The sequence below is a fragment of the Meriones unguiculatus genome, chromosome 10 (genome assembly GCF_030254825.1).
Source record: "Meriones unguiculatus strain TT.TT164.6M chromosome 10, Bangor_MerUng_6.1, whole genome shotgun sequence".
In the NCBI taxonomy this organism is placed as follows: domain Eukaryota; kingdom Metazoa; phylum Chordata; class Mammalia; order Rodentia; family Muridae; genus Meriones; species Meriones unguiculatus.
The window spans coordinates 84403696-84421372 of NC_083358.1; the positions used below are offsets into that span (position 1 = coordinate 84403696).

The 17677-nt window shown below is 45.8% G+C and overlaps 1 long non-coding RNA gene across 2 annotated transcripts; it reads left to right on the forward strand.

Annotated features, from left to right (window-relative positions):
• The first annotated feature begins 1041 nt into the window (after positions 1-1041).
• LOC132656912 (uncharacterized) lies at positions 1042-17236 on the forward strand. Of its 2 annotated transcripts, none has more exons than XR_009594716.1 (3): positions 1042-1160; positions 12414-12511; positions 16451-17236. It is a non-coding gene; the product is annotated as an uncharacterized LOC132656912 (long non-coding RNA). The 2 variants fall into 2 exon arrangements; XR_009594717.1 differs by lacking the exon at positions 16451-17236 and adding an exon at positions 12638-12739.
• The last annotated feature ends 441 nt before the right edge of the window (positions 17237-17677 follow it).

Here is a 17677-nt window from a genome sequence, read left to right on the forward strand (position 1 = left end):
CAAACAAAACCCCCCACTGCCCTATACTTCCATTCATCCTTTTCCACAGTTTTCCTCCAGAATTCTCCTAAACTTGCTTAAGCTTTAGCCGTGCCCCCTCCCCCCAAAATCTAGAGCTGCCTTCTAAGGGAGTCCCCCAGAATACCTACTTCCCTTCTCTTTAACAGCCAATCAGGAGCAATTGCTTGACAGACTGATGGCTCATCACCCGAAACAGCTGAAAACCCAGGCTCTGAGTGTGCCTTGCCACGGTGTTCCCTTTCTAGATTCATCTCTAGAAGATTTATGTTTTCAGGGTAGCTCAAAAACTAAAAATAGAGTTAGCAAATTATCCAGCTGTTTCACTTTGGATTTTGCCACACACACACACACACACACACACACACACACACACACCAATAGTGAAAACATCTTGAAGAGATGTTTGTACACCTTTGGTCCCAGCGGACCATTCACAATGTGTTGGAACTGACAGGCGACAGGGAACATAAGAGAGTTCAGTAGATAGGTAAGGATGACTTTGAACTCTGGTCCTCTTGCCCCCAACTCCATGAAGTTTTTGTATGTGGGTTTGGGTGTTCCCCCTGATTCTTTAAACTTGTGTTTTATCTGTGCGAGTGATTTAAATTTTTTTTTTCTTTTTTGGTCACACTGTATTACATCACCATAAGCAAGAATTCCCTCAATTGGGTTATGTAAAGAAGACAAAAAGTGAAAGCTAAATTCTAGAACTACTCAGATTTGGAGAAAGAGATAAGAAAAGCAACTAAAACTGAAAACAAGTGAAGTCACAAAAAATAAACTCAGAAAGAAGAAAACTGTTAAGTAACCAGACAGGGTCAATGGCACAGAACAGAATGTTTTGAGCGCAGTTCTTCTCACTGAGGAGCCACGAGTCCCTGAGTCCTACAGGAAATGAAGCTCTTGGTTGGCACAGTGACTCACACCTGTAACCCCAGCACTAGAGAAGGGGGCAAAGACGGGAGGATTGCAGAGAGTCCAAGGCTAATCTGACTACAGCAGAAGACCCCAGAACTCTCCACAGGCAACCCGCGGCACATTTACAAAAGTGACGGGGACACTGGGGACAGCAGGAAAGGTCAGGATCCTGAAAGGAAGCCGGCTGGGCTGAGGACTGCAGAGGAACCAGGTGGCAGTAGGTGAGTGCAAGGAGGCTGGGGCCATGTGGGTGGGGACATGTTAATTCTAAGAACCCTGAAGGGAGGACTGGCTACTCCTCTCACCCACCCACTCCCCCTGTAGGTCTCCTTCCTGGGTTCCTTCATTTTCCTTTCCTCTGGATGACGCTCCCCTTCTCCCACCTTCTTGCCAATCCCTTTTCAGTTGTATCCCTTCTTGAAACCATAGGTGATACTCCACTAATTCTACTGGTTGTCATTTGAGATCAAAGGTGGCTGCCTGGATTTAGCAGCCTGGAGAATGAGTTAAGCAAGAGCACAGGGCTACTCGGTCTGGGATTTAAACCTTTCTGGAGGCTTTCGAGGTGGTTTTGAGTACGGTGTACTCATGTACAGCGTGAGTTTTTGGTTTGGTTTAGGGTTTTCTAGACAGGGTTTCTCTGCTTAGCCCTGGCTGCCCTGGAACTCACTCTGTAGGTCAGACTGGCCTTGGACTCAGAGATCCTCCTGCCTCCACCCAGGAGTGAGGGGATTAAAGGCGTGGGCCACCACTGCCCAGCCCCGTGTGGTTTTTGGGAAGATTCTGATGCATTGACTGATTTCAGGCAATGAGGATGACAGTCTCTGGGCCTTCAACCTTCTCCTTCCCCATCTCATTTTGGCTTCTATATGCTCATTTATGTACCTGGGTTTGATGAGGCTGTAACCTAAAGGCTCCTGCCTATAAAGACTAGGAAGAACACCAAGGATCTCAGCCAAGCAAACTTTCTGAAGTAAAGCAATGGTCTGCATTCCAGTGCCACATTCCAGTCCCTGTTATCGCCTACCAAAAACCTTAGCTAATTTGATTTAAGAAGGGATCAAAATACTAATGCAGTTTAATTCCTCTGTAAACTTGTTTACTCTGAAATATGAAAGCCAGATCACCTTTCTGAAATACAACTCCTTCAGTGTGGAGGCAAGGGAGAAGCTTCCAGTCTGTTCAAAGTTGCTGGCCACCTGTTTCTTAAAATAATTATGTTTAGTTGTGTCTCCAATACACGCGCACACACACACACACACACACACACACACACACACACACATTTACCTTTTTGTGATGAGGATGCTTGTATTGCTTCAATATTTAAATCGTTCATGTGGGAAGCCTAACCCAGTTTTTTGTCCTCCTTCCCCTTAGATTATAAATTTCAAGAAGAAAGGAACCACTCTGCCCAACAGTGTACCTTCCCAACACTTCACACAAGGTGACCACCACTAAATATTTATTTTGTTAGAAAAATGAGTTGGGGGCTAGGAGCTGAACTCTGGTAGGAGCTCTGTCCAGCGTGTGCAAAGCCCTGGGTTACCTCTCGGCAAGACAACAACTATGACAATCAGGAATTGGGAGGCTGATGAAAAGAAACTCCCTCAGGAGTACAAGTAAACTTCCGCTTAGCCCCCCAGACACCGCCAGCTAACCTCTTGGTAGGACTTTCTGATTTAACCAATGAGATGCTCTCTTCGCCTTGTTTCTGCAAACAGCTTGCAGAAGCTCTTCTCTTCCTCTACACGGAGCTGCAGTGTTTAGGGTCCAGTGTGGCCTGGTTCACAAATCTCGTCTGCTCTCAAACAGAGATCTGGTCTGGTTATTTGAGTCAAGTGCTCAGGTAGCCCAGGATGGACAGGGTAGCTGAGGGTGACCTCAGACTCCTGATCCTCCTGCCTCTAACTCAGGCTCTAGGAGAATATTTTTTTTAATTTTAATTTTTTGACAGTTCTTGAGCTTGAACCCTAGGCCTTCCCTTTGTTACACAAGTGTTCTCTCTACCCCTTAACTGTACATGTGGCCCCTAATACCTTGTAATGTGTAACAAATGAACATAGTAAGAAAACGGAACACAGTTTACATTGTCTGATCATCTGGTGGATCTATTTCATTGAATTCAGTTATTATCTGTTGAGTGCCAACCCTGTACCAGAGATGTTTAGGCTCTGGGGATACTTGGGAAATGGGATGGGTAAGATCTTTTGGGGCTTCCAGTCCAGGAGGCGACAGGGTATAGAACCTGGTAAAACAACTCTGTGCTAAAGGCCCAGGCCTGTGCTCAAGGGGGTAGAGTCTGGGGCTGTTCAATGGAGCTGTGAATACTGATAAGATAAAGGAGGGTGCATTCCTGGGAGAAGATGAGCTTGAAGATGAACAGGAAAAGGAAGTAGCTGAAGGCAGTGAGTGAGGGGTAGGATGGTATGCTCCCAAAGTTCCTGTGCCAGAGGCTTGGTCTCTATTGTGGAGTTAAGTTAGTAGAACCTTTAAGAGGTAGGGTTTAGGTAAGGTGCTTCCTGGAAGAGCATGAGAACTGCAGAACCAACCTAAAAAAGCTGGCTGTGGCTGTGGTGATACACACTTGTCATCCTAGCACCGAGGGGATGGACCAATTAGCCGAAAGTAACAGAGGTGACATCTGAGGTTGACTTCTGACCTTTTACACACACAGACGCACAGACACACACACACACACACACACCTAATGGGCGGTGGTTAGGTTGGGTCCTTAGTGCAGTTCTCTTAGGACCTTAGTGAGCTCGCACAAGAATGGGTTCTTAGAGAAAGATTGGTGGCTCCCTGCTCCAGTGTCAGCGGATGGTCTCTCCTTGTGTGCATGTTCCTGTCAGTGGTGCCATCTGCCACTCTGAAGCACAGCTCAAGGGGCCCTCACCCTGAGCTGTAGGATTTTGAATGGTAAAGAACACACTGCCCCTCTCTTTTCCTTATTTGTGAGACAGTATATATATAGCCCAGGCTGGTCTTGAACTCCCTAAGTAGTTGAGGATGAGCCTGCACTTCTGACCTTCCAGCCTCTAACCGCCAAACTCTAGGATTATCGGCATGCCTGACTATCTCTCATTGTATGCACCGCTGGGCCTTGAATCCAGGACTCTGTGTTTGTTACAAGAGTACTCCATTGGCTTAGCGACAGCCCAGCTCAGGCTTTGATTTCCAGCATCAGATGTATTTTACCATCAGGAAACGGACATCTGCCAGTAACAAGTCAGCAGGTCAAACAAACAAAACCTCACCTGTGTGCTTCTGAATTAAAGAAGGATTAAAATAAGCCCAAATTAGTTAGGCATTCGGGTGATCTCTAAAAATGGAGTCTTGAGTAGTGTATCTGGTAACTCAGCCCCAAACTGAAATTAAGCAGGTAGGCAAGGTAGATGATTCACAGCTGTAATTCCAGCTGCTTGGGAGGCTGGGGTAAGCCATAGCTAAGGTTCACAGCCTGTCTCCGCTGGAGGGTGAAGTCAAGGGCAGCGTAAGCCACTGCTCGGTGGGGCAGCACCCGCAGAGCAGGCGGGAGCAGGCCCTACATTCAACCCCCGGCGCTGAAAAAGAGAAGTAGGTGGACCCATTGTCCAGCCACCCTGGATAAAAAACGCTCCTATTATGTTATAATACTGGTTCAGCTGCGAGCTTATGTTTTAGGAGAGGAATGTGCTCAGCATAATAGGAAAGAATTTTTCCACTCCCTTTTGTGCGCTCAGAACTGGCCTCCACATTCGTTTCCATTTCTTTCTCCAACTTTGCATTTTAAATTGTTTGGATTGTGATCATAGATTTAAAAAAAAAAAAATTAACTTCACCTAAAATCCCCCCTTCCCCAAAAATTAGTTTTTAAGGAAATTTCTTTGTAAAGGGACTTGCTTGTAGCTCTTAGGGAGAAGAGTGTATGGGTGTGATTTATAGGCATTATTCCAAATACCCTCCCCATCCTCCATCCCCAGCAAAAAAAAATCCCTTTCAGCTGTTGAAATGCATTTCTGAATTGTCTGGTTTTGCTGTCTCACCAAGAGTGCTGTGGTCTGTGTCCCCTAACTTACTCTGCAATGTAATAGCGTCAATAGATAGGACCTGCAGGGGTGTCACCAGGTCCTGAGGGCCCTTCCCTTAGCACGAGATTAAGGATTTTTATTATATTTTATTATTTTAATTTCATTTGTGGTTTTCAAGACAGGGATTCTCTGTCTAGCTTTGGCTGTCCTGGACTCCATTTGTAGAGCAGGCTGGCCTCGAACTCACCTGCCCCTGCCTCCCTGAGTGCCAAGATCACAGGCACGTGCCCCCATGCCTGGCTGAGAGTAAGGATTTTTGAGACTTAGAGGGCAACTGGCCCCTTCCGGTTTGGTTTCAGTCTTGTGCAATGTGAGGGTGCAGCATGAAGGAGGTAGAAGCCTTTGCAGTCATTGAGCCCACAGCTTCCTAGCCCCCAGAATGGTGAGAGATCAATGTCTACTGCTTATAAATCACCCGGGCTAGAGTGTGACAGCATCGACGGATGAAGAGTCAGAGCAAGGGGAAGTCCAGGAAATGTGGCAAATGGATGGGCATGGTTGTACATAGTTTTGGTTATTTGGGAGGCTGAGGCAGAAGGATCATTTGAGTTCCAGGGTCTAAGCAAGACCAGCCAAGGCAACATAGCAAGACCCTATGAAAAGAAGAAGGAAAGAAAAAAAGAACTGCATTTTATTATTTTTTTGGAAAATTTGATTTTTGTTGTTGTTCAAATGATTTGATGATTTGTTTTTCCTTGACGTAAGTCAAGTTTTGTTTTGTTTTGTTTTTTTTTTTTTTTGGAGCCAATTCTTATTAAACATTTTTGAGTAAGGTAGGGATTACAGGGCAGAGGTTAAGAGAGCAGCCTGGAGTGTGAAGGTGCATAGCTGTTAGGCAGAGGAGCTATCTGACCTTTATGAGCTTCAGCAGGCTGGTTTCGTAAGATGTGTGAGAATTAAACAGTACTATTATTCCCAATTATATGCCGCTAAGGCCTGTGGTGCTAAAGAAAAGTGGAACTTTGAGGAGGCATGACCTAGAGGGAGGAAGGTAACTGGAGGCTCTGGGACCTTAATCTTCTTTCTCTCTGTCCTTTGGTTCCTGGCCACAATGAAGTGACTGTCTTTGGCTCCACCATGTTCTCCTTGCTCTGAAGTATCTGCTCACTACAGACCCAAAAGCAATGGGCTAACTGGCCATGACAGATTTAAGTCTCTAAAAGCATGAATCAAAATCTTCCTGCCATGTAAATTGATTTTCATCTAGTATTTTGTTATAGTGATGAAAAGCTAAAAAGAAGACTATTAATTTTGTTCAGATCCTTTTCCTGAATTAAAGTTTCAATGTTACCGGTCTTGAAGACTGCTTTTCCATTTATACAACCCTTCAAAAGCCTGGTTAATATACAACTTTAGAAAATGTCTCTTTCAGACACGCGCCAAAAATGCTGTTGCAATCTGGGCCAACCCAAAAAAAAATGAACAAAGGTCGGCAAACAGTGCTCTTAAAATGCACACCTCTTTTCATCTAGCTCACTCAGTCACTTTTCATCTAGCCACTGAGTGTCTTCTGTGTGTCAGGTCCTGTCCTGTACTCTGAGAAGTAGGCTATAAGCAAGACAAAACTCATGCCTTAAAAAACATGGCTCCTCTTGCTGGGGATTTATTATTCAAACTTCTTTATGAAAATTCAAGAGGTGTTTGTTTGTTTGTTTGTTTTTGTCTTTCTTTCTCTTGAGACAGGGCCTCATGAATCCAAGGGTGGCCTCCACCTTGCTATGTAGCCAAGGATGGACCTGAAATCCGGACCATACTGCCTCTACCTTCTGACTGTTAGATGGTGCCAGGATTGAACCTAAGTTTTTATGCATGCTAGGCAAATACTCCACCAACTGAGCCACACATCCAGCCTAGGATACTTGTGTTCACATTTTGTATTTAACCAAAGCTCCTTGTGCACGAGGACAGCTGCACACCAACCTTGTCCTTCTAGTGCGGGACTAAACTGCACTTGGAACCGTCTTCAGTTTTTGAGACAGGATCTTATGTAGTTATGTCTGGCCTCACATTCACAGCTGTGCTCCAAGTCCCTTAAGTGCTGTCGTTCATGGTGTGCCCCATCAGGAACTCTACAAAGCCATCCTTCCGGGGGCTGTCTCATTGGTAGCCTGGAATAAATGGACCTCTGAGCTTTGCAGACACCATGTTCCTGACCTCTGTTCCAGAGACCTGCTCTCAGTCACCAATCAACATATCTGTGTCTGGAGGGCCTCTTCCATGTTCTCCCTTCAGCTCACCAGCCTTATCTCATCTCATCTCATCTTCTCCAGGAAGCCTTTCCTGTCTCAATGTGCCCACGTTGGTTCAGTAGCTACTGCTAGCTTCCTGTGGTGGTCTGAAAGAAAATGGCCCTCCTGGACTTATAAGGAGTGGCATTATTGGAGGTGTGGCTTTGTTGGAGGAAGTGTGTTACCAGGGGTAGGCTTTGAGGTTTCAGATGCTCAAGCCAGGCATAATGGCTCACTCTCCCTTCCTGCTCCCTGGGGATCCCGATGTTGAACTCTCAGCCACCTCTCCAGCACCATGTCTGTCTGCTTGCTGCCATGCTTCCTACCATGATGATAATAGACTGAACCTCTGAAACTGTAAGCCAGCCCCAATGAAATGCTTTCCTTTATAAGAGTTGCTATTGTCAAGCACATGCCTTTAATCCCAGCACTCAGGAGGCACAAACAGGCTGATCTCTTAGAGTTCAAGTCCAGCCTGGTCTACAGAGTGAGTTCCAGGACAGCCAAGGCCACACAGTGAAACTCTGTCTCTAATTCCCCACCCCCCAAAAAGAGAGTTGCCATTGTCATGGTGTCTCTTCACACAATAAGACTCTAAATAAGACACTTCCCATGACTTAGTTTTTTGTTTGTTTATTTGTTTGTTTGAGACAGGGTCTCTACATAGCTCTGGCTGTCCTGGAACTCATCATGTAGACCAGGCTAGCCTAGAACATCCACAGATCCACGTGCCTCTGCCTCCCAAGTACACCACCACCCCTGGTTCCATGCTTTAATTTTAACATGTCCTAGAACTCAATGCATCATTATTGAGTAATGATACTTTTTCATCAAACTGTGTGCTTCTTAAATTCAGGGACTAATTTGTGGTAACCATACTAAACAAAGAGAAGAAGGAACAGGAGGTGATGGAGGATGAGGAAGAGAGAATGCGTTAGTGATAAGAACTCTCCCTAGGGGCAGGGAGATGGATGGCTCAGCCTGTAAAGATGTGTGCCCCCAGGACTGATAATTGGTTTGGGTCGCCAGTATCTGCCTTTTTTAGAGTTGTATTTATTTAGTCCAAACTCAGGGGAATGACTAGTTGTGGTACTGCTGAGTTATTTAACTCAAAGGGTTTCTTATTTCTGGCAGTAAGCAAGGGTTTATAATAGGCATGTGCCCTTGAAAGAATAATTATTATTAGAGGTTTTCTTTTTTTTTTTCATTTGCTTTTTAAAAACACAGTCCTGCTCTATAGCCCAGGCTGGCCTCAAATTGGTAACAATCCTCAGCCTAGCCAGGTATACAGGTATGAGCTACCACAGCCTGCTCTAGAGGCTTATGCTTAAAGAGGCTAACACACAGCATTCGCTGTTTGTGGAACTTTCCATACAAGTTCTTCTGAATTCTAACATAAGCCTGCGCTTATGTTCTTTCTATATATGAAGGTGAAGAACAGGTGAGAGGGCGACTTCTAAGGCCACTTCCAGGGTCTATTCATTTACAGTTTCCACCTCATTGCTTGGGGCAGGTTCTAAGAGAGGGGAGGGAGAGGAACACAAAGACTCCGCCGCCCTCATTCACGAAGACCACTCATTCTCCACCACTGTTTTCTCCAGTTACTACTATGACTGGAGAACCTCCAGCACGTCCATCTGCAGTTTATTATATCCTGTCTGTTGTGGACTTGCCTGTTAGTGTCCCCCTCCCAGATTCATGCTGAAATCCAAACCTTAAGATGGAGGTGCTGGGAGGCGGCATCTTTGAGAGGTGACTGGCCACAAAGGTAGAGCTCCTGAGTAGGATTAGGGCCCTTATATGAAAAAGCAAGAGAGGTAGATTGTTCCTACCTCTTTCTGTGTACACATGCACGTATGTTTATCAATTCATCTCACGGCATGAACCCGGGAGATTGGGGCCTAAAAATGAGGCAGACTAAAGTCTCCTGCAGGAGTCAACTTTATTCAGAGCTTCTGACGATTTATGCTCTGAGGGCTAAGAAAAGTCACCCAAGTACAGTATACAATCACGAGGACAAGCCACACGTGGCAAAACAGGTTTTTACACTAGAGGCATATGAATAGAAGCTTACGTAAACTCACTCTTATCTGCTACACCTGGGAAGAGCACAAACCCACATTCCATGAAAAATTCTGTGTTTTGAAGAAACTGAGGTCGGTCATAAGACCCTTATCTTGTATTCTTGGAGTTTTCTCACAAGCACTCAGAATTCTCACATGACTCCATTCTTGGACCTGTGTTCCAACGCCTGTGTGTATTAATTTTACAAACAACCATGCTTCATTATGACATTTTCATACACATATATAATGCTTTGATGATGTTCGCCCTCCCATGCCCCTCCAACTGGCCTCCTTCTCCCCCCAAAACAGCTTCCTTCCTATTTACATGTCTTTTGTTGTTGTTGTCATTGTTGTTGCTAAGTCCAGCTTAGTCATATGAGAGAAAACACGTAATTTTTTTTCTTTCTGAATCTGGCTTATTTTGCTTAACACGATGTTCCCCAGTTTATTCACTTTCCTGCAAATGGTGTACTTTCATTCTTCCTTATGGTGGACTAAAACTGCATTGTGCACCTACAGCACATTTTCTTTATCCCTTCATGTGATGATGGGCACCAGGCCGACTCCTATCTTGGCTGTTGTGAACAGTGCTGCAATAAACATGGGTGTGTAGCCATCTCTATTGTTTGCTCACTTTGATTTCTTTCGGCATGTACCCAGGCACGGGTATTTGCTCCCTCTCTCTGTGCTGTGTAGTTGGCATTCTCAAAACAAAACAACCCTCAGCAGACACTGGGCTGGCGACCTCTCAGCTGGTATGAACTTCCCAGCGTATGGGTTATTTTGCTATTGCGACCTGTGTTGAGATGGAACGTGGTAGTGAGATGCTTCTGTGCCTATACTTAATTGTGCCGAAGGACCTTAGCAATGGTGGGTAGAGGGCGGTCTAGGGGAGAATGGCTCAGCAGCCCAGATTGTCAAGCCGGGGCTTTAAAGTCAAGTCTCCCGGTGCCTCTGAAAGGAAAGAAAAAAGCTGCCAAGTGTCTTAGAGAATTATCACCAGAACAGCTGGTAAACACGTGGGCGGTAACCCCATCGTGACCAGAGCCCCAACGGAAGGGAACACTAAGGAAAAGACAGTTCCCGCCAAGCAGAGAGCCCGTGTTTATGCTCGAGTGTTTTTGGGAAGGCGGAGAAGAGGGGAAATTGGCCATTTAGCTGGATACATTGATAATCCAAGTGTTGAAAAGGGGCTCAGGTCCTAATGGTAAAACACGAGAAGGAAGCAATCTTTTGAAGTCAGAATTGCTGAGCAAAGGGAACTAGAACGTAGGAGATGCAGAAAATTCTCACCCTCCCCACCCTGTGAGAACTGAGAAAGCAGGCTCATGGGAGGTCAGTCATCTCTGTGTGTGGCCAACCGACAAAAGCCTAAGTTCCGTGGATATTTGTGTGACGGTGAACTGTGCAACCTGAACAGAATGCCACCATTGTGAAGAGAAGGGGAAGGAGAGGGTCAAAATAAAGAAGGGCTGTCATGCTAGATGTGGTAGTTTATTCCTGCAATCCTAGAACTTGGAAGGCTGAGGCAGGAAGATAGTTCAAAGTCATCCTGGGTTACATAGTATAAGCCCTGTCTCAAAATAGGCACATTTCTGATCCCGAACTTGTGAGGTGGAGGCAGGAAAATTGTTGCAGGTTTGAGGTGGGCCTGGTCTATCTTGTAAGCTTCAGATCAGCCAGGGCTACAAAGCAAGACCTGGTCTCAAAAAAGAAATCAAAGGAGGAGAAGGAGAAGGTTGGAAAGGAGGAAGAGAGAGAGAAAGTGGAAGAAGGCATCAGTTTTATGATGAGATCATGGAGCTATTGGAAGGCAGAAATGCACTATTTTCAGAGTGTGGGGGTTCAAGCCCTCCTTACTAAAACTTGAGGCGCAGAACCTCAGCTTTGTAGGCTGCAGTTGAGAGACTGCAATTGCAGCTGATCCAGGAGATTGGAATGATACCCCAGTAGGTCACAAAGGCAGGATCACCGTACCAATGGAGAAGACAGTGACTTCAACGGCTGCATCTCAGTCACACCAAGACCAAGGAAAAAACAAGGGAAAAGAGAGGGTTTACCTGTGTCTGTTTAAAAGATGAATCTGAGCAAGCACTCAAGAGGCAGCAGTGAGATGGTCCTGAGGCCGGCCTGCTTCACATTGAGTCTGTCTTTACAACAAACAGAAAGCACCAAGGGCTTGATCCAGAGGTTGTACATACCATGTCTGTCTAAACTGCAGTGGCCAGCGCCTCATCGGGAGTGTGTCCACTCGCTGTGTGGTCATGTGGTCATGCAAAAACTATCTTCTACAAGAAGGGGGAAGTGATGTCACAGGCACAGCAAGCAGACTCAGCCTGCCTCCAATTGAGACAGTGGGTTACTAGGGAGTAGCCATCAAGCAGACTCAGAGGAAAAGCAGCAGCAGGAGGTGGGACCTTCGGAAAGTAAGAACAGCCTCAGGCCACCTGCTGGCACCAGGTGCTTGGGTTCAGGTCATCATCTCCATGATCTCCAGCAGCTTTTCTTCCTCCGCTTACAGTAACCCGGCATAAGCCAGTCCTAGCAGCCTTGCCATCAAAGAGCACTGAGGTATGCACTGGGAACACTTGCTCCTGGTGGGCTGGGGCGTACACTTTTCTCTTCCATTCCTGACACCGGGTGAAGGCCTAGGGAGCAGCGCCCATGCTCAGGAGGTAAATATTGGTTTGACTTACTGTGCTGCTTCCTGTTGCAGCTGGATGCACTTATTATCTGTCTCCGTTGTTTCTGCCGATTATAGAAGGGAGGTTTCAGATCGCCTCAGAAAAACAGTCTTGAGGACTTCAGGGAACGTCTCAGTTCAGAACTTGAAGAGGAAAATAGTAACAGTTTTAGCCCAGCCCTTCCTTGAAACCTGTCAGCACTCAAAGAGCAGGGGCCGTCAGCAGCAGCGGTAATGCAAACCACACTGTTATGAGAACCAGAAGGGCTACGGAGGGCTGGAGGGCTCAGTTCCCTCCAGAGCGGACAAATGCTCACAGACCTATGAGTGACATACCAAAACGATCAGCTCACCCTCGAAAGAATATGCTCATGCCCAGATTTAAAGAGCCTTGCATGAAGCTGTTTATTTTCTTTTTTTCCAGTGTTTTAAATTTAACCAGCTGGAGAGAAGTACCATTTTGGGCATGGGTAGCGCATGGCTATAATCCCCAGGCTGGAGCAGGTCAGCCTGAGCTCCATGGTGAGTACTCAAAAAAAGTACCATTTTATTAAACTTTTGTAAAACAAAGGTTTACACCTGCAACTGGCACATTGGATACAAAGCAACATCGCCCAAAACGCATGGTTTGTTGATTCTCTTCCACAGAGGAGAAAGCGGGGTTCTCAGAGGCTTCCCTAACAAGGGCTTCTACGCTTCAGGATTCATGTTCAACCAAAGAAATTCACAAGTCTGCTTGGCAGAAGGAAGGTATTCGACTAATTCTTGCTGCTTGAGCCTATTTCAAACAGACGCAGAAATGACAAAACATGCATAGCCCAACACATCGGCACAGAACTCACACGACATACAGGACTTGTGATTGCTTGTGCAATTTCCCTTCGCTTCTGTACAAAAAGCAAGCCAGCCAAGCCTGTGCGGCGGAGCTGGGGGTCCAGCCCAGTGGTGTGACTTGGTTAGCACACCTAAGTCCAGTCCCTAGCTAGCAGAGTGAAAACTAAACAAAAGAAAGCACTCCAGACAAATCAGGCCGTTGTCTGAGCCGGGTGTGGTGGTGTGCACCTCTAATCCCAGGAGGTCAGCTATGAATTCGAAGCCAGTGTGATCTACATATGAGGGCCAGGCCAGCCAGGGCTACATTGTGAGACCCTGTCTCAAGAAACAGTCTATTGAGGAGGGGGAAGAAATCATACCTGGGTGGGGCAGAAGCAGAAAGCTTTTAGTGTATAATAACCTCAGCGATTTAAATGATAGCGCTGCGACTTTCTGTTTCAGTGTGGATAAGGCGGTTAAATGCTAAGGTCCTGAAGGCTCTTGATGACTTTATCATTTTAGAGAAAGGTCACTGGTGACAGAACGGCTACTTGGTGGCATTTGTAGCCTTTATTCATTTAGGGATAGAGCTTTAGTCATTTAGGGATAGAGCTGGGGACAGAACTTTGTGGTAGAGCGCTTACTTAGCATACATAAGACCCAGGGATTTGATTCCCTGATCCCTAGCACCCCCACCACACACACACACACCTAAAAAATATTTTGTTTTCAGACCCTTTTTTTTTTTTTTTTTTATGAAAACCTGTTTATTTATTCACACTAAATTAGATAATGTGGTGTTTTCCCCTGGAAACATGCTTTCAGAGGTGACAAGTTCAGCATTTTGTTGAGAGGTTCCAGGGCACACATGCAATCCCAGTCAGGATGGGGACTCACTGCAAGGAGACAAATGTCTATGCGGCAATGAGAAAGAGAACGGGTGTGTGTGTGTGTGTGTGAGCTCTGGGCAAACCTGATGCGTGTGCTGTCCCAAGAGGGCTAGGCACAAAGGAAACCTCAGGCATGGACTTCTCCATGTGGGAACTGTTTGAAATGTTATCACCCAGGAAACTCACTGGAGACCCAACATCCAAGCTTTTATTGAGTGGTGCAGTCACACAGGCAACATCCTCTTGGCACAGGCACCAATTTGAGACTCCCAGGCAGAAAGCAGGTGTTCAGGCTAAACCATATTGTTTGCATAGTTTAGGCACAGCCGGCCTCTTATCACCAAGGGCGGGAAGGAACCCCAACAAAATTGGAATTCTCAGGCACCAGCAGAAAGGCAACCTTGCAGGCCAGCCTGTCACGTGGAGGCATCTAGGACCTCTTTGCTAATGTCTTTCTGCATGCATACCATCAGGAGAGCTACTTACCAGAATAGTAAGCTTGAAGGGTTTTTCTTTTATTTGGTATTTGCACACAGTAGGCAAGCAATCTCCTCTTTGATTTTTTTGTTTGTTTGTTTTGTTTTGTTTCCCACCCCCATAACGTGATATCTGGTCCTTTTTACTTATATTGTAATTCATATTTATGGATTCTTCATCCAATGCCAGGATACTCTTTAAATCATTTAAATTTGACAAGAAACAAGTCCTGTGTCTTTTCCCTCGTTTTATAGATGAGACTATTTGGACACAGCTAGAGCGCTGTGGAAGTTTGTTCAAAAGCTCAGTGATAGAAGCCAGGCATTGTGGTGCACTCCTTTAATCTCAGTACTTGGGGGGCAGAGGCAAGCAGATCTCTGTGAATTCTATGCCAGCCTGGTCTCATAGTTCCTGGACAGCCAGAGCTATATAGTAAGACCTTGTTTCACAATAAACAACAAACAACAAACAAAACAAACAACCCCACCTGCTAGAGCCTGCAGAAATGGCTTGGTGGTTAAGATCATCTATTGCTCTTGAATAGGACTGGGATTTGGTTCTCCGTACTCCAATGGGGACTCAAATTGTTTATAACTCCAGTCTCAAGGGATCCCACGTCATCTTTGCTTTTTCTAGCATCAGATACAAACCTGATGCATATATATATGTGATATATATATGATATATATATATATCACATATGATATACATATATATATATATCACTCATGCACACAAATAATAAAATTAATACATCTTTAAAAAAAAATCTCAACAACTAATTGGCAGTGCTTAGGGCTGAACCAGGATGTACCAACTGTACATTTGGGGCTCTGAAGGCCCAGGATGACACCTTGAGTAATGGGATCCTTGACTGCTTTCTTTTTAGGAGTGTGTCACCAGCTCTTCGGGAGCCACCTTCAAACTCTTGGCCAGTGTACTGACTTTGAAACCTCTGCTGAAATGGGCTTTGCAGAGTTGGGCTGAGGGCCTGTCCTGAATGGACTGACCATGCCACTGGTACTAGCTGGAGTTCCCATATCTCAGACAGAGCCAATACAATATTGGCTTTATTGGATTGGCTTACGCAATAGAAGACTGAGTAGTCCTGCAATGGCCCCCTGCAGGCTAGTGAGACAGACAATCTGGTAGCCAGTCTGAGAAACCTAAGAAGTAGGAGACACAACAATGCAGTCCCAATCCAAGGCTGAAGGCATCAAAGCTCCCTGCAGAGTTGTCAGTGTGAGTGTTCATTGAGAGGATGAAGAAGCTCGAGGCTGTTGTCCAGGACAACAGCAGCAACAGCACAGTGGCTCAGAACGGAGCTGTGTGTACTGGCTGGCTTCATCTCCTTCCACCTTTATCCTATCTGGGCCCCCAGCCCCTTGGATGGTACTACCCACATTCAGGATCTATTTCTACTCCTCACTCCTCCTGAATGCCAGTCCTCTCTGAAAATGCTCTCATAGGCACACCCAGAAGTATGCTTTGCTGGACTCCTGGGCATCTCTCAATGCAGTCAAGTTGACAATCAAGACCAACATCATACCATCTATTCAGCAAATGAAACCATGCTAGCTAGCTCTTTGTACTTAAAAAAAAAAGATGTTTTTTTTTTTTTTTTTTTAAAAACATCTTCTGAACTTAAAGCAAAGGGCCATGAGTAATCAAATGTGTATGAGGCCTGCCTGCCTGGATTTCCCTTATCCTTCTGAAGCTTAACGTCTTCCTCAGTCAAGCCCAGACAGTGCTGTCATAAGGCAGGCACAGCCAAACAGATGGGTTTGTCTGCCAGAAAGTCAGGCTGGGGACTCCAGTGCCATCTGAAAAACAAAGTCTGCCTCAGAGACTTGACAGTGGGCATGGGTAAGCCCACATCTGGTTGTGAAGGGAGAGAAGAGGGGAGTTTAGACAGAGAAGAATGGAGAAGCAAGAGGCTGCCAGGAAATTGTAGTTGAAGGTATTCCAGAAAGTATGGAATTTAAAAGGATGGGGAGGATGGTTTCTGCTTTGGAACTGACTGTCTCTATGGTCTATCCTGGGATGACAGTAATAACGCATCTGTGTGATGTTTTTACACACAGACATCCATGGTACGCATGCACGCATGTGCTCACGCACACACACATTTATATCAGTTGACACCGTTTTCACAGACAGCCTGGGAAGGAAGACAGATCTGTGTGATTATGGCTGTTTTGTCGATGAAACAGGGGCACAGGATAAGGTCGCTTCTTTTACCTCAGGACCAAGTAGCTCATTCTCTTTTCATCTTGGACAGTGCTTCACAGGCTTCCGTGTGCAGACAGCCACCGTTGGGACCAGCAGGTGCAGTAGATCCGGAGTGGAGTCAGGGTTGGTTTCTAACATGCTTCCAGTTATAGGGAAGCCGAGTGCAGAATGCTTTAGAGACTGTTCCTGCCTTCCTGTGGTTGGCCCTGCTTTTTACTCTATGAAGATGTGGAAATGGACGCAGATAACTGTGCTATGTATTATTGACTTCCAGTAACACAGGTAAGGAGTTAATGAAATACTCTATTTATGATAGGTTTGTGATGAGTTTGCACAATCGGCCGGCTAATCTAGGTGCTTTGTTCCGAGTATGTTTAAGGCAGGCAAGGCTAAGCTCTGATGTTTGGTAGGCAAGGCGTTGTATTAGTTACTTTTCTGTTGCTGTGACAAAATCGCATGATCCAAAGCACTTGTGGAAGAAACTGTGAATTTTGGCTTATGGTTCCCGAGGAAAAGAGCCCTTCCCCCCCCCCCCCATGGCCGGGAAGCACTGGAGGAGTGCCAGCAAGTGGTAGGCAAGCTGAGAGTTCACATTCCAACCGCAAGCAGGAAGAGCAGAGAGAACCGGAAGCCAGCGAGGCTATGGACTCCCAAAGCCCACACCCAGTGGCATACCTCCTTCAGCAAGACTATACTCCCTAAACCTCCTGAAACAACACCGACAACTGGGGACCCGAGCCTTTGGAGGGCATTTCTTACTCAAACCACCACAGATGTTTTAAATGAATTTTCATTTTGTAACTTACCATGGGCCATCAGAGCACAGCCCCACTGTAAGTCAGGAGCCTCTTTACATTTAAATCTTCTTCTTCTTCTCCTCCTTCTTCTAGATTTATTTATGTTTTCAAATTTTGTGTGTTTTGCCTGCATGTATGTCTGTGCACCACGTGTCTGGAGGCGCCTTAAAGTCAGAAGAAGGAATCAGATGCCCTGGTTCTGGGGTTACATGTGGTTATGAGCCACCATGTTGGAAATTAAACCCAGGTCTTCTGCAAGAGCAACCAGTGTTCTTAACCACTGGGCCATCTCTCCAGCCCCGACTGAGTGGTTTTTGTTTGTTTGTTTGTTTGGTTGATTGGTTGGTTTGGTTTGGTGTTTAAGATAAGGTTTCTCTGTATAGCCATGGCTGCCCAGGAACACAGGTCTCCTACAGAACTTGGAGCTAAGGGAGTCAAGCTTTAGCAATCTTCCTGTTTCCCTCTCCACCAGCTCTGGG